General features: G+C 40.3%; 1 protein-coding gene across 2 annotated transcripts in view; it reads left to right on the forward strand.

Annotated features, from left to right (window-relative positions):
- The first annotated feature begins 250 nt into the window (after positions 1 to 250).
- MPP7 (MAGUK p55 scaffold protein 7) overlaps positions 251 to 16,354 on the forward strand; it is a 148,117-nt gene continuing 132,013 nt past the window's right edge. For both annotated transcript variants that reach the window (XM_083878449.1, XM_083878450.1), the window contains exons 1-2: positions 251 to 322; positions 4,152 to 4,216. The gene's annotated coding sequence lies outside the window, so the exon portion shown is untranslated. The remainder of the gene's footprint in view (positions 323 to 4,151; positions 4,217 to 16,354) is intronic.

The raw sequence follows: 16,354 nt of genomic DNA on the forward strand, positions 1-16,354 counted from the left end.
CCTGCCGGGGCTCCCGGCGCGGGACCCGCGGCCCAGCCCCGCCACAGGCGTCACGCGCCCCCCGCGGGCAGGGCCCCGCCTCCGCCGCGGGCCAATGGCGGCCCGGCCCCTCCCTCCGCCAGCCAATTGCGCGCGGGCCCCGGGAGCGGGCGGGCCGTGGGCGCGCGGCCGTTGGGCTCCCCGGGCCCCGCCCCGGTGGGCGGAGCGCGCCCGGCCCGGCCCGGCCCGGCCCAGCCCAGCGCGGCGGCGACGCGGAGCCGGGGCCAGCGGAGCCGCGGGCAGACGGAGCCGAGCCTCACCCGCGCGTCGGGCCCGGCCGCAGGTACGAGCCGCGGCCTCGCGGGGGTCTGCGAGCTGGCGAGGGTCGCGGCGGGGGGCTCCGAGGCGCTCGCCGTGCTGCGGAGCGCCGGAGGGATTTCCCGCGGGAAGGGTCGGCGGGCGAGCGAGGGGATGCGGCAGGTGTCGGGCTGCGGCCGCTCGGTCCCGGGGCGCGGGGGGCGCCGGTTCCGGGGTGGCCCGTCCCCCGCCTCCCCGGGAGCCCCCGGAGCCGCTCTCCTGCCCGCGGGGCTCCTGGGGCGGGAGGATCCGAGTCCCCGGGACCCCCCCGCGGGCAGCTCACGGCCGAGCTCATCACGGCGAGTGCTCCGGCTTTTAAAACCTGCCGGGCTGCGCTGCGTGGAGCTCGTTGTGACAAGTAATGGATGTGACTGAGCCATTAAGGGACACCGGGTGCGCAGCCGGGCTCTGGAGACCCATCAACTTCAATTTATGGGGTATCGGGAACAGGAGGCGTTTTATGAATTGGCTGGTAATAACTTAATTCACCTGTGAGGCCAGCTGCTGTTAATGCCTGCATTTAATCTGTACGGAGCAATAAATAGCTATTAATTTGGCACGTTGCACGTAGGGAAGGTGGATGATATTTGAGGAAAGAGCTGGGAAGAGCAGTAGGTGCCTTTGCGTGCTGCTGGTGTGCTTTCACTTCTGCACTCTTAGCTTCGTTGTATTTTACCTGTGTTTGTAACAGCCTGCCTTTCTTGGCTTCCAGAGCTTTTTAATTGAGTTGGTTTCTTACACAACGTGCCATAGCTTTGCTTTTTCTTCCCTCTAAATAATCTGTAGAATAACTTGAGGGGTGGTCATTTCAGTGATCATAGAATCGGCAAGCTTGGAAGAGACCTTTAGGATCAATCCAGCCCTGGACCCATCAACACTGTCACTGTAGCCTCTGAAGCACTAATCATATCACCCAGCACCAGGATTCTTCCCTTTGAAGAAGACTGAACAGTCGGGACAGTGGTGATCAACATCGTTAGACCTCATGGCTGTCTTTGGTAGCTGAATTCAGAATTTGTTTTTACAGTCAGGTTTTTTGGATGAGGTCTAGAGTTCTTACTTTTAGGTTTGCTTAGATCAAGAGCCCGATTTTAATGAGGCATGTTGTTTTGTAGGTGTTCACTTTAAAATACAGTCTTATCATCCATCAGGGATGTAGGGATGTTATATCTTGGCCGTATTAATAGAAATATCTTACTCAATTTACTACTCGGTTATTCACTTACTGAAAGTATTCTTTCTCCTTAATTGATGTGGATGATCAAATCTATAATCTCACTTAGAATTAACATTAGGATTTTGCTAGGTGTCACTGTTTGGATTAAGATGTTTTTCATTCAGGGTGTGTGACTGCATGTAGCTTCTAAAAGCTGTCTTAAAGCAACAGTTAATTTAGGGTTTGTGATTTAATTGTGCAGAGCTAGGAAATGAGTGAATGAGAGTCATCAGTTTCAACTGTGCCAGTTTATTCATCTGTATGGAAAGGAGTAAAGCAGTAACCTAAATGCTGAGGAGTTGATTTAACTGATTTCAGACATCAGCTAGGTTTGGACTTTATTGGGAATGTGTTTATATTTACATGTGTACACTTAAAAGGAGATGGGAAATCCCAGAGCTGCAGATTGCTGTCAGCTGGCAAAGTACATCAAGGAATGATTGCTGTATGTTTACTCTGTTCTTTTTCTCTGTGCATCCACTAGCAGTACTTATTAGAAACAGGATACTGTGTCAGATGGACCTTGAACCTGAGTTAATATTGCGTTTTTGTGTTTGTAATAAAACGTTTTCTGTGTAGGAGCATGTCATTAGGAAGTTAATTTTTAAATTAGGCAGGTGTCAGAGCTGTAAGTTTTTAAGACTACGTATAAAAGTCAATATGAGGTACAGAAAAAGCAGGCTAAGGAATGTACTGTTACTTTGGAATTTTATTTGCATTTTTGTTAACATCCCAACACTTGATAGGAAATGGTCACAAGTATGTCTTCTAAGTGGCAACTTCCAGTCCTTTCCTGAGTACCTTGTAGGAGTACTGTGCTTCTCACGGAGATGATGTTAAATCTTCTCCAACTCCCATCTTGGGATGTTGCAATGTTGCCTTTCACTGAAACGCCAGCCTTAGTTCTGCTCTCTAGCATGTGGAAGGGAGCAGAAGGGATCTATGAAAACTTGTTCAGTAGCATCTTCTCTCCAAACTGGTTCTTCTTTGTTAAGTTTTACCGTGGAACTTGCTATGATAATGAGTAAAAGCAGGAAAAAATCCAGTCTTGCTGCTAGCAAAGTGTCTGTTAGTTGCCTTCTAGAGCATGTTTTGGAAAGTTGTAGCAATGAGTTAAGCAAGTTTGACCATCTAGAACTACGTGAATTATGTGTAGGAGTGATGAAAGCTTCCCGCATAGTTGTGCTAATGCAGTTTAATCCCAGGCTATGGTGTGTATATTCTTCCTGACCTCATCTCCTGCTTGCTGCTGGTTTTTATTTGTTAAAGAAATGATGGAGTATATTAAATTGTGACCTTCTAATTTTACTCTTGGAAGTACAGTAATATAGCTGAATTTATTTATACCTGCTTTCAGTGGATTCTGGACATTTCTATCACAAGTGATATCATATACTCAGCTAATACAGTATCTTGCCCTGTATTACAGAAATAGACAGGGCGCAAACATTACTTAATGCACTTCAAATATCTTTTACACTGCAGTATCCTTAAAAGCCCTTGACAGCCCAGACCACTAGCTCTGTCCCATGTCATGTTGACCATATGGCAGGTCTGAGAACAGCTCTGATGCCATGTTTTTGTATTTTACTGAATCATTTTTGAACGTTACCATAAAGTGTTCAGTAAAGTTCCTCGACAACTGAGTTTTCAAAGACAGCAATAGATGATAGATACATTGACATGCTCTTTTAGCTGGCATTCTTGCATTTAGGGGAAACCCATCAGAAATAAAAAATAAGACATGTCTGAATGTTCACAAAACTTTGATGTTCTTGAATATTTGCTTTCATTATGCTGAACTACCAAAGAACACAACTTGAATTTTCCCCCCACTTCGGTAGGCTAACAGATTTCTGTGTGTTCTTAAGCAGTGTCATTAAGCAGATTAATCTTTGGGACTCCAGGTTTTGTGCTGAAAATGTTTTATCAATCTACATTATGGATCATGGCTAGAATCAATCTTATCTCACAGCCGAAGCTCTGAAGAAAAGATGAGCTGTTTGCAGGAGGAGTAGGCAGTGCATGATGGACATTTGCTGGATGTTGGTGTGCACAGTCAGTTACGGACTGGAGGTTATTGCTGACTTTCAAAGCAGAATAATTAGCTATCATGAAGCAAAAAAAAATTAGTATCTTTACTACAGGCAAGAAGTCAGAAGTAGTTAAGGGCTTTTTAATGTGGGCACATACAGTGCAGTGGTAGAAGACTTATACCTAAAATTTTGTACCAGAATTTGCATATTGTTCATGTATAAAATGGGATTATATATCTGAAGTCTTACAGATGTTTATATGTTAGATAAAGCTTACCTGTACCCATTTTGAAATCATTATTTGCTTAATTATAATTTTAAGACCAATTTATTTAGGACAGGTGTGGAGGCAGAATAGACACACAATTTGAAATCCTCCTCCCCTTAGCTAAAATAAGTTGACTTCTCTTTTTTCTGTAGGGTTTCAAAGAGAATCAGATATTTGGAAGTTAACTACTTTAAATTTATTCTCCTAACATTTAGAATGAAAAAGTGCAAGTATTTAGTATTTCCAGTACTGACAAAAATGTCATATTACTATTAGCCTTTCCCTTTTCTTTCAGATTCCACAGACTCTCAGCTTGGCAATCTGAAAAATGCTGCTGTTGAAGTGAAAACAGTTATCCAGGTAGGACTCCCTTGTGATGACTCATGCTCATTGCTTTCTGATACTGAATTAGGCTGTTGCTTGTTTTCTACCATCCTGAGCAATAAATAGATGTGTGTAGATCAGTATTAAAGACCAAGATAATTTCATATCATGCTTAGTGCTAATCAAAAGTTGTGAAAGTGTTGTACCATTATGTGGTGTAAGTATTGTGTGTTGTCTAACTGTGTACTGCTTTATTGTCTTGTGAAGACAGCCTCTTTTTTGAGTCAAGAATGACTAAATTTTCTTATGTTATTTCATCATGTATGATAGGAGAAGTTTTGAAAAAATAGGAAGTATTGCAAATACAGCAAACAGTTAGTGATGATTGACTTTGAAACATGTTGCATTATAAATTGTTTAGCAAGTTGAGGCATAGAGTAAGGCTGCTTCAGAGCTAGTAATTGCCTCTCAGAATTTGAAAATACACACGTCCATTTATAAAGAGAGCATAGAAAACCTTTATTGCTTTCATAATGTATTGTTAGGTGGATTGAATTTAGTTTAGCCAATGAAGCTGTTCTGAGAGGAACAATGTAGTTTCAGATACGAAATGCAGAGCTTCTGTTTCACAGACATATGCCATGAATGCTATCTAAAGAAACAGACTTGACATTGCTAATTATACACGAGAGTGAAGTATATTTATTTCACACATTGATGTGACCGAATCAGAAGCTTCAAACTGGCATATGGAGGGGTTTTTTTGTGGTTTTAGAAAACACCTTACAAGTTCAGCTGATAAAAAGCCTTGCTTCTTTATCATGGTCCAGGAGAATTGGAAAACAACCAAATCTGGTCTAATCCTGAATCTAAAGAAACAGTCCTAAATTTATTTAGAGGTTTGACAGATACAGTAATGAAGTTTTTCAATGGCTTAACAGATACTGTGATTGACGTTTTCAATGAATAGCTGTTCATGAGCAATTAATTATCTCATTGTAGTCTGGGTCATTTGGGAAGCTGTGAACACAGTTAACTTCTGTGTTGGGATTGCATTGTAAGTGAGATGTGCAATTCGAAGGGGGAACACCAGAGCTGTATCATCCTGAAGCCAGCAAGGCTGGAGAAGTGACCAAAACCATCCTCTCATTGAGCAGCTTGCTACTTAGTTAAGGTGGATGAATGCTAAAACTTAATGAAGTTGTGAAATCTCTACTGTAAATCATATCTAGAAATCCTTGCTCCTCCCTTAATGCTTTCCCTCCTACCAGCCCAAGGCAGTTAGTGCTGCTCCCAGCAGGACAAACAGCAGCCCTTTGTTAGCTGCCTTGCCCGGGGCACACCCGGGCCTTGCACTGCTGCTCTTGCCATCTGGGGATCCCAAAGACCCTGAAAGAAGCCTTTTGCTGCCTAGTTTCCAAGGTTAGCTGATTCAGTAAATCTGTGTTACCTCCAGTACATGTTGAGCTAACCTGTAACTTCAGTCCCAGCGTTTAATTTCCCGTGAGGATGGGAACATCCAGTCTGTACCACAGAGCTTGTGGGCTTCTTTTTCAAAGATCGGTTACTTCCCCAGGGATCCAAATTTGTGACTTTAATAACATCAAAATTGTATGTGCTGGAAACTTTGTCTTGGTATTGAAATGGCACTACAAGTACTACAGCACGAGAAGTCTGAAAGGGCCCTGCTTGAGCTGCAGTGCATGACTCCCTGCTTCGAAAGCTTGTGGAGTGTTTGAAATATGATACAGACAGTGACTTGGACCACCTTCCAGCTGCCTCCACCAGTCTGAGCAAGGGGATCGAAATGGCAAGCAAACCTCAGAGGATAAAACTGTGAATGGCATGCTTTGAGCCAAGTGCTGAAGGGTGTCTTTGGGACCTCATCTGACTGCTGTGAGAGTCATGTGTCTGCGCCGTGGGACCTGGCGAGACACCCTGGGTGCTTCCCAGGGAACACTGGCTGGCTTCAAGAAATCTTGATGGTTAAAATGGAGAGCAGAAATCATGTGCAGCAGTTGAGTACTGAGGCAAGATAGAGGTCAGTTGTCCAGCAACCACATTTTTGTATTGAGTGTAGAAAACACTGATGTTTTCCTTTCTTTAGAACCATGGCCGCAACTTGCACATGCAGGTGGTTGGCTGCTGATGTAGTCTCCATCTGTTTAGAGATGCTGGAAGATGCTGCTTCTAGTGGATGGTGGGCATGCTATCAGCCAGCCTGAGGGAGAAACTCTCACTGGAAATAGCAGATTATCCTGGAGTGTGGCAGAGGAGGAAAATATCTTCCTGGGCAGTTAGATGTACAAAGTTCTGCTGTGAGTGCCAGAAAGGGAAGGATTCACAAAGCAGTTACTGGAGGACAGAAGTTAAAAGGGACGAGTTACAAGTGACTTACTGAAAGTCAAACGACCAGGTTGACAGTTGGAGAAAAGTTGAAAACTTCAATGTGCCAGCTGTGAAGGCTTTTGCTTCCCAGAAGCTATGGAAACTTTTCTATCCTATGTACTGTATTCAACTTATTTATGTATTAAACTGTATTATCTTAACTCCCAATTTTGTGACATACGCATTTATTACTTAATGAAGATAATGAACATTCCTTCTCATTAGGGCCTTTTATTAAACTTTTTTCACATTGATACATGAAGACTGTTAGATGCTTTCATTTCCAAAGGGAAAAAAGCTTCGGATGGGAACAGAAGGATGTTAGAAACCAATACAGAAATTTGTTTGAAAAGAAGACTCTTCAGATGACATGGCTGTGGAAGAAGAGTTTAAATATTTTAGGTACAGAAAGATATTCTAGCAGAGTTGTAAAACATACTTTTTTACAAAGACTTTATTTAAAAAGTCATGTGCAGGCATTAATATGACAATTACTTGGATTTTGAAAAAAGAAACCAAGCCCGCATGTTCCTTCTAAGCACAGGAGCCTTAGGTAATACCTGTTAGGAAAGATTTGCAAACTCTGTAACCTTTTCTCACAGTAGAAGCTGGCCAATCTAATTATATTTAATGAATCATAGAATACCAAGGGGAATGTAAGGAATTTTGCCAAATGCTCTTTTTCTTTTCATATTTAGAGAAGAGTTGTCTGGGATGTGTGTGTGACCCAAATCAGTTCTGGTTGGTTATTATCACATTACCTTACTGAAAAAAAGTACAGAGAAACATAACCAACATGTGTAGTATAAAGGTGTGTCATGTCAACTCTATACCCAGTGGTTCACTTCTGCCTCAAGAAACCAAAGATGCTGTTAGCTTTTTCTTATGGTCCAGAACTAAAGCATCCTGTAGGAAGACAGGTTTAGGTAAATACTCTGTTTAACTGCTCTGTGAATAGAGGCAGACAGCAATTGTAACACAGTGTTTAATTCTGTAGATTTGTTGTGTAGGTGGACACGTGTAATCGGTGATGGCTGTTGAGTAAATGTCATTTCATTAATGTAGAATTTACATTTTACTCCTCTGACTTTCAGCTCTACAACACTATTTAATGAATTCCAGATAGCTGTTTTGACTTCCTGTGGATGATAGCAATTACACTTGTAAGAAAGCAAGAGCTATTCTGGTTTCTTTATCCAAGGACTGAGCTCACCATTTTAAGTGCTGCTAACTTACATCAGGGAGTTAAATATCCCCACCCTATTAAATCACTTACTCTGTCTTCTCTGAAGCTTTCATTTAGCTTTGATATAGCATTAATATTTAAAATGTATGTATCAATTCAATAGACACATGCATTACTTATCAAAACACTGCAGCTTATTAAAACAAACCTGCTGTCATCACAGGCGAGAATCTAGAGTGACATGTAGTGCCAGGAGGTGTGTTATACATTTTCACAAGCTGTTCAGTTGGGATGATGGGTACTCCAGGAAGAAAAAACAAAAGTTAGGGATGTCTCATCCCTGGCAGTGTTCAAGGCTGGGTCAGATGAGGTTTTAAATAACCTCATCTAGTGCGGGGTATCCCTGCCCACAGCATTGGAGTTGGAACTAGGTGATCTCTAAGGTCCCTTCCAACCCAAACCATTCTGTGATTCTATGAAAAAATCATCTTGGTAGTACGAATGGAATATCTCCAGATTCCTTACAGGAAAACATGCATGCACATTAATATAGTCTAACACTAACAGACCATAGTAACAGGGAAGTATTAAGTAATCAGACCTTCTGTGTCTGTTCAGTGTGTTTGTATGAACAGTTTCTACTGTGTCAGAGCAGCTGCATGGTTAATTGAGATTTCTTACATTTGCCCACATTGTAAAAATCTAAGTAATAAATTTAGTTATCCTCAGTTATCTGAAAGCAAATTTCTTGTGTATGATACTTATGGTTAGACATTTGTTTAGCTGCTGATTTGCAGCTCATAAGGTCACTCAGTGGTGGGATAAAAATAAGAGTGTTTCTTTCTTCCAGTGCCTGCACAGGCATGGTTGGAGTTTCTGCGGTCTGTCTGCAGGATTCCAGGACACTTCTGTTGCTCCTGGCTCCCAGGCTACAAGGACAGTGTCCTCACTACAGAGGCCAGACATCTTCATCCCTGTCCTTGCACTGGGGTGCTTCTCAGTTGCTGGCAGGTCAAATTCAAATGCCGATTTCTCTTATTTTTCAGTGTGCATTTGACAGGACAGTTGAGCAAAGAGCTAAAACTTCCCTTTGTGCCCTCCAATTAGTTATGGGCCTTGCAGTCCATGTGCTGGCCATTACACACGAATCAAAAGCATATTGTCACCTCCTTCTCTCTAAAGCAGGGCTAGGTTTTGATTCTGCTTTAAAAGCTCTACTGTTGTTCCTTGTATCATCTCCTGAATAGTGGAAATTAAGAGAATGTGTATTTCCCTCTGTATATATTTTGCTGCCTTTAGAAAGAAATAGATCTCTCTTGTAGTTCTGGGAATGCTTTTTAGAGGCATTAAATAATTTATTGTTCTGAATTAGTAAGTAATCATATGACCTTTTCTTCTTGAAAGCTATTCTTGAGTAGTAAGCCAAGATGTTATCTCCCCACTTAAATGCTTCACTAGAGATATGAGATTTGATACGTGTGTGTGTGACAGGCACACATAGCCTGCCTTCCCAATGGAGAAGTAAGAACATGCCACAGCCTAAATGAAAGCCTAATGTCTAATTACCTTGTGCTAAATCTTGTGATGTTTTTTTACCATGTTATAATAGGAAAGGTAATCCAAAATCCAGTGTTTACATGTTGCAGATCCACTCACAAATCTAGAAACTAGAAGTTACAAATGCATGGGAAACTACATATTTTCTCTTCTTTGTAGTTAGATAATCTTTTTCGGGGGGGTTGATGTTTCTGTGCATAAACTCTTTCTCATATGCATGTCTACTGTACAAAAAATTCTTTCATGATGGATGTGTTTAAGTACAAGACAGTCCTCACTGCAAGGAGACTGAATGTGTGTGCGTGTATGTGTGCATCTGCAGCTGTTACCAAGGGAAACATTTGACCTTGAGTTTCAGATGATTGTTGCATCAAACCTCTCTCACTAATGAGTCTTCCCCACCTTCCTCTTCAGTGAAACCTTTCTCAGGCCTGGGAAAAAAGCAGAAAGAGGGATGAGGTACAGAAAGGAAAATGTCAGATGCTTGCCATTCTTTTAGCAGAATCAGCACATTTCAGGAGAAATGTTTTTCTCAACTTCTGCTGGAAGGGAACAGAGAGGTAGTCCTGGAAATAATAAAGGAAGAGCTCATCTCATCCACTGGATCCTACAGGAATTTTGTAACAAAATATGGATGGTAAAAACTTTAAATAGAAGCCTGTTTCCAAAAGGGTTGGGAGATGGGCTCTTTGGATCACCAGGTAAGGAACTGGCTTCAGCCCTGATAAGAATTGATGTAGTAGTACCACAGCTTAGATCAGTGGTTCCCAATCAGTAAGTTGCTTGTCATGGGGAATAGTGTTTGTTCTCTGTTTCCTTTTATTTGTTAGACAATGCTGAACAGAGAACAAACAGTACTGTCAGGCTGGCTTGGACTTCTCCTTGCAGTAGTTCCTTAAGTGATGCTGAGATGTTTCCTTCGTGTAGCTAAACTGGGCTGTGTTCTGGCAATCAGCGTGAGGCAGATTTCTTTCTCTATTGCTGATGTCTTATCAGAGAGCTCCTGATCTGACCTATTTTCGTGGGAGTCTTTGGCTTATGACTTGGCATGGGATTGAACCAGCTCCCAGAATGTCCTATGTAGCTTTACAAACTTGGAATTAAATATAAATGAGGAAAGAAGAACCTTGCCAATAAAAACTGCAAGTTTTTGTGACTATCACCCTGAAGCCTAGCATCAACAACTATTCCTAGTCATATTTCTAAGGCATTATTTCAGAGAGTATTTTTTCAAAATAAGATACTAAAAAATTGCTGTACACTTGGGACACAGCATTCCTTTGCTTTCATTGCAGTGACATAGCAAAATAATTCAGGTTGCCTGGTGAGTGTAGGAGAGTGTAGGAGTGTAATCAGAATATCTGAAAGGGAATTCTGTAAATTGTTTGTGCAGTTTGGAAGAAGCAGAAGACATAAAGCAAGAGTACTTTGAGATGGGTGCAGTTCTTAATGTCTGCATATTTTCTGGGTGCTATAAGTTAGTTTTGTATAGACAGCTTTTCCATTTGTATGCTTTGCAGTGCTTACAGTGTTTCTGAAGAGTTCAGTTGCCTTTTTTAATGCTTAAGGGAAAGACCTTTTGTGATACAAAATATTCTTGGTAACTTTATTCCACTTTTAAGGTAAGTTTCTGCAAAAATGAATTACACTTCAAGCAATTTGTGTATTTACAATTTTGTAATGTTTAGGGAAATGAAAACCAGTTCAAATAGATTTCATCCTCCGGTTTATTTACTTTTGTATCAGACTGCTGAATGTCAAAATTTGTCAGAAGCCATATACATCATAGTGTCATAGTTTTGTATTTTGCTATCTAACACTATGGCAAAATAATCAAAATGGTCTATAAACAGTTAACTGAAATTTATCTTAGCAGTATCCAATGTATCCTTTTCTGTATGTGTTGGAGAGAAATGCAGCTAAAGTAGAGAAGAGTGTTCCCACTGCATGGTACAAGGGAGATCAGCTGGTGGATTATGAGGTGGCTGTATAGAGGCCAGGAAGCAGAAATCCATTTGGTAGGTACTTCCAGATGAAAAATGATCAAAGACTTGATGTGGAGTTGTAACAAAGATGTGAAAGTGGTCATTTGAGCTTGGCATCTGCTGCTAAGGACCAGTTTGCTGTGGCCAGTAGGGTAGGTCAACTAAAATGTGTCTGTTTATTCTCAGCAGGCCTAATGGGAGGTCTTTTGTGGTATCTTGCAGCACACCTTTTTTCAAACCTGTTTGAATTATGCAGTCATAGGTCTAGAATATACAATAATTCAGATCTGTAGGCTCTCACAGTGAATAAAAGAGTGTATGCTGTTTGGATGATAGGGTTAAAAAGCACTGGTATTCTATTATAAGCAGATGAACTAAAATGGTAGGAAAATGCTGTGGTGTGATATAAACAAACTGAAAATGGACTGCAATGCTGTCTTGCAGTTACAGTGCTCTGTGCTCTGCTAAGAGAATGAAGCTAAGAAAAATACAGATTGATATTAATTTACAGAAACTGTATGGCTCAGGCACAAGTTTTATTCTTGTTCTGGAAAACTTTTCATGGCCTTAATCACAACATTTTTGCAAGGGATAGGGATATATCTCTGGATGTCAAGCAAGTCAAAAGGCTGATATGCCTGAAAGACTGTCTGCTCTTTCAAGTTATAAAGGTCAATCTAACAGAATATGTTATTTCTGTGACTGTTCTTGTCTAACCAATTGTTGTAGACCTTCATTGTTGCTGTAGTTTTTCTGGTTAATGACATGAGGGCAAAAGTAGCGATTTGAACCTTTCAATAGCAAAGCAGTTTCTGGCTCCTCCTGCCCGAGATGAAGATTGTAAGGGCTGTAGCAAATAAAGAGCCTGTTGAGCATACTAGATGTCATATTGTTTGGGGTAAGATGATCTGTTGTGTGTGTCCAGAATTGATGGGGTGCAGATCATAAGTCTGCCTGGTTGCATGGAGACCAAATAACCTGAGCTCTTTCAGATTTGTGAGTACTGCATGAGAGGTGTGCTTTCTGCAGAGGTAGCATGAAACTATGAGAAGTGAGGTTATAGGTCTAAGACATTTATGAAAAGATACTCTGTGAAGTTTTTTCTTGGCAAAGTTTGTCCTGCTGTGGTATTAATATCTGGTTTAGCTTTCTGTGGTGTAATTATTCTGGGGTATTGCCTGACAGATGGTTATATCTTAGAGTTGTATCAGAATGATGTTATTTGCTTGACATTTATTGTTCTTTTAGGAACGTGGGACAGGAAAGAACCTGCCTATTCATCAAGTTTATTTTCATGCTCTTGTAGGCTTTATGTCATACAGACATAGACATATGGAGCGCTGTCTTAAAAGCAGCTGAGCCTTTTCCCCTCACTATTTTAACTAGAAGCCTCTTCCAGTGCTAAATTCCTCAACATGATGAAGGTGCTTACAGTGTTCAACCTAAATTTATTCATCATCAGAAACAATCTTGTGCCAAGAATGTCCTTTTATTTAAAATAGATTTTTCTTACTGTTTTACAGTTATTTCAGTGTTTTTATACACAGCCCTTGCTTTTCTGCTCAGCTTTATTTTTGTTAGGCTAAGGCCAAGTTCTTGCAGCCTCCCTCAGTTCTGTTGAAAGTAGAGCAAAATGAAGGAATGGGTAGTTGGAGACTTTTCAGCTTTCACGTAGCAGGTTTTTCCAGTTCCCTGAGAAGGGTGTGTCTTATTCTTTGTACTAGTGTTGATAAAAGAAATGAATAGTAGCTTCCTTGTTATTGCAGTACACCAACAGAAACACAGGTAGAAAATTTTGTATTTTAAACTCTCTGAAAATTGTCTTTTAGTAGCAAGATTGTTCAAACACTAGGGGCTCGTGGTATATCCTCTGATTTAGGAATGTTGACAATCCTATGAAAATGGTGTTGAAAGGCAGGCAGATGTTTGATTGCTTCAAGTGCGTGGGTTCCATTTTGTGTTTTTTGTGTTTTTCCTTAGGCTGTTAAATGTTCACATCAGTATTCTGTGGCTGATCTGTGCACAGACAAATTCTTTCTGCATTTTTAATGGCTTACTGCTAAAATATGTGATAAAAAATAAATCAGATCTGTTACAAAGGAATCAAAACCTGGAATTATGTTTAAATATTTTTCTGACTAATATTTATGGACACTTGCTACTTGTAAGGCTCTCAGTAAATCAATGTGCTCTTCAGACATTTATATTCAAAAATATTAATGGGAGGTGTAAAAGGCAGATACATTTTTTCAGAATTTAGCTATTTTAAAATTTTAAAACACTTCAGTAGGAAGACCTGACCTAATTTATTCCCACTTAAAATCCTAAAGGGTGTTGTGTTGGAAAAAATTAAGCAAAGACTGTTTAAAATGCAGTGGAAGGTTTTATGTCCCAGGTTTTGTCAAAGAACATAAGCCTTGTAATGTTCAACACTGCTAACAATCAGGCTTCTGGCTAAGAAAGTATGGAGGCAGGTATCTAAGGACCATATGATTTCCTGATTAGAATTTGAAATCTGTAATGTGGAGCCCTGGTACAGTGAAGCTGGTTGGGAGGAAGCCAGGGTATACCTTAGACATTCATATCACCACTACATTTATCAGAAAATAAATCCCATACCCCTTTCTGCAGTTTTCTCTTAGGAAGATGCTTTTGGGACCTGTCTTTTATGTAGTGAACTAGCAGTTAATTAGCTGATGAGTCCAAGAAGTAGGAGGCCTTCTTCTGGGGTCCTTCTCAACCTGAGGGATTTCAAGTCCACATTTTTCTCTTTCCAGAGCCCCATAAGCCAGTGGTTCATGTGTAGGTACGGGATTCAATCACTGGACTGCAGGTTCAGACTTCTTGCCCACTGTCTGGAATCCATCAATGTGCATTTCTCACTGTGTCGTAGAATTATCAAATTGTTAAGCTTAGAGAAGACCTTTGTGATCATAGAGTGCAGCCATTAACCCAACACCCCCGTGCTCACCTCAGAGCAGTGTCCCCAAGTGCCATGGTCAGCTTCCTCAGGGAGGATATGACAGTCCTTTCTAAAGTATCCTGCAGGCTGGTGTGTGGGGTGTTCTCTTGAAACACGGATTCAATTCTTCTTGCTTTCCCAGGAAAGCAATTCTGCAACTGCCAAGCAGGAGAATCAACATTTAAACAATCTGGTTTTATTCTAATTTAATATTTTTAGCAGTTATTTGACCAAAAAACTTTTCAACAATTTGAGATACTATAATAAGGAAATGTAATAGTAATGGCCATCATTGATCATATCACTTTTGGGCATGAAATTTGAGTTGTTTCAATTCAGGGCTTTTTTTTTTTTGTTTTCCCCTGTTACCCTTTTTTTTTTTTTTAGTCCACTTTTTTTTTAATCCACATTAAATATTTTTTTTTCAAAGACAGATGTGGTTTTTAATCCTGATACAGGAAAAAAACCAAGAATTTATAGCTCTTATGGTTTAAAATAAATAAAATATATTTTCTATATTTGCAGGCTCTACTGGAAAACCCAACTGTGAATTTACTTGCAAAGTTAAATAATTTCTTTTTTTGTTTCTAAGTGGTGGCATAACACTTCTGCAAAAAAGTCCCACTCTGCTCAGTTAAAGAAGGCAAGATTACATTCAATGGGAGACCTTAGAAGAGGGTAACGTAGCTGGGGAACTTACTGTTAAACTAAAAATAATTCAAATTTTTTTTCTTGGCATTTTTCTATGTTGTTTTGATTCCCTATGTGATAACCCTCAAAAGTTACTTCTACCTGGGCAAAGTTGTAATAGAATGAAATTTAGTCAACTTTGGCTCTTAAGGAGTTGTTTAGCTTGAAAGTGAAAAAAAGACTGGGAAGAACGTTCCTCAATGAAAAAAATTAAAATAATCATGCTAACTGCTGCTTTTTAGCTCCAACCTGCTAAATCATCTGTGTTTCTCAGTGAGACAATGGTTTTCCTCATGCATGAGTGACTTCTGTAAAAATACAATTCCTGGGTGCTATGAAGCAGAATTCATTAAAAAAACCCCATGTTTAACACTGGTATGATTGCACACTTTTGGTGTTGGCTGTAAAGCAGAAGGAAACAATGTGTGCCCAGACAGCCATTATGGGACTGGTTTTTGTGTCCCGTATTGTGTGGAATATGAAGAAAGGGCAGTCCATACATTTGATCTGCAAGACATCTTACCTTAAAGTGGTTTCGTATTCACAGCTGGCACAGTTCACAGCAAGGAGCACATGTGCAGTGTCTGAGATACCTCAACATGGCAGCTTCTGCCAAATTTCACTCATGTTTCCAAATGTAATATTATGCTTATGTCCTATCCTGTCTCTGGCACTGAATTAAAACAGCACCTGTTAATATTAAGAATAAATGAAGTTACTGTAATGTTGAGAATAAAAAGGTTTTGGTGAAAGAAAATTGGATATGAGATTTAGATTTTCTCCCTAATTAAATATTTCAAGTGGTGGTGTTATACTTCAGTTTTATTCAGAAGTCAGAAAGCAGTTACAATGTTAACACAGACCTTTTTACTTAAATCTTCTTTCATGAGCTGGTACTTGCTGATATTCAGTTCAAATGCTTCTAAGGAATAACATGAAACACTCTGTAACATCAGTTTTGTTTTTCAGATGTGTTTTTTTCCAGAAGCTTGTTATTCCTCTGCGTGTTGGCTGATTCTCATTTGCATTTAAATCAGCTTTAGCAGAGTTGTGTATTGGTGTTCATCTTCAGTCTGACAGCTGAAGAATAGCAGATGTAAGTATGAACGTTAGGCTAAGGCTTGTATTATGCAGCCAACTATCATTTGTTCTGGTACTCTGGAGTAGAAAGTTAAAACACTAATTTCTTTCTGCTTCAGCCAGTGAGCATTGCTGAGTTTTCTGGGTTATCTGAGTTTTAGTGCTATCCACAAGTTCTGCTTTTGGATAGCACTAAAAGCAGTGAGCACCTGTACTGTGGATGTTACTGCTGTGGGTAAAGAAGGGTAATGCTTTTGATGCGCAGTGGTTTTTCTAATACCATAGCTGTCTTTGAGGATACTGTCTCAAAGTAATGTGTTTTCTTT

Source organism: Zosterops lateralis, assembly GCF_965231275.1.
Source record: "Zosterops lateralis genome assembly, chromosome: 1".
Taxonomy (NCBI): domain Eukaryota; kingdom Metazoa; phylum Chordata; class Aves; order Passeriformes; family Zosteropidae; genus Zosterops; species Zosterops lateralis.